Source organism: Myotis davidii, unplaced genomic scaffold (assembly GCF_000327345.1).
Source record: "Myotis davidii unplaced genomic scaffold, ASM32734v1 scaffold464, whole genome shotgun sequence".
Classification (NCBI taxonomy): Eukaryota; Metazoa; Chordata; class Mammalia; order Chiroptera; family Vespertilionidae; genus Myotis; species Myotis davidii.
In genome coordinates, this window is record NW_006295287.1 from 527,596 (window position 1) to 528,107 (window position 512).

Here is a 512-nt window from a genome sequence, read left to right on the forward strand (position 1 = left end):
CAAGGGCACATGCCCGGGTTGCGGGCTCGATCCCCAGTAGGGGGTGTGCAGGAGGCAGCCAATCAATGATTCTCTCTCATCATTGATGTTTCTCTCTCTCTCCCTCTCCCTTCCTCTCTGAAATCAATAAAAACATATTTTAGAAAAAGAAAATAATTACTTAGAATTAAAAGGGCTGAGAAGGGAGCCAGCAGGAGGCTGGGGTAGATGGGTGACAGGCACATGGAGGGGTGTCCCCGGCTTTGTGGGGGCGGCCCGAGTAGCAAATGCCGTCAGGTGGTCTCCCCCACACGGTTACTCCAATTGCTCTCCCACCGGCATCCAGACCCCCGCATCCATGTGGGAGCTGCTGGCACCTGCGCCCTGGCCAAGGCGTGAGTCATTCTGCCCAAGCGGAGGGGCTAATTGCTCTGCGCCATTATTGCATGGGAGTGGCAGACAGGGGACTGGGGGCCACGGCAGGAGGGGCTGGACAGGGACCCAGAGGATGGGCTGAGACCCGCCCCTGTGCC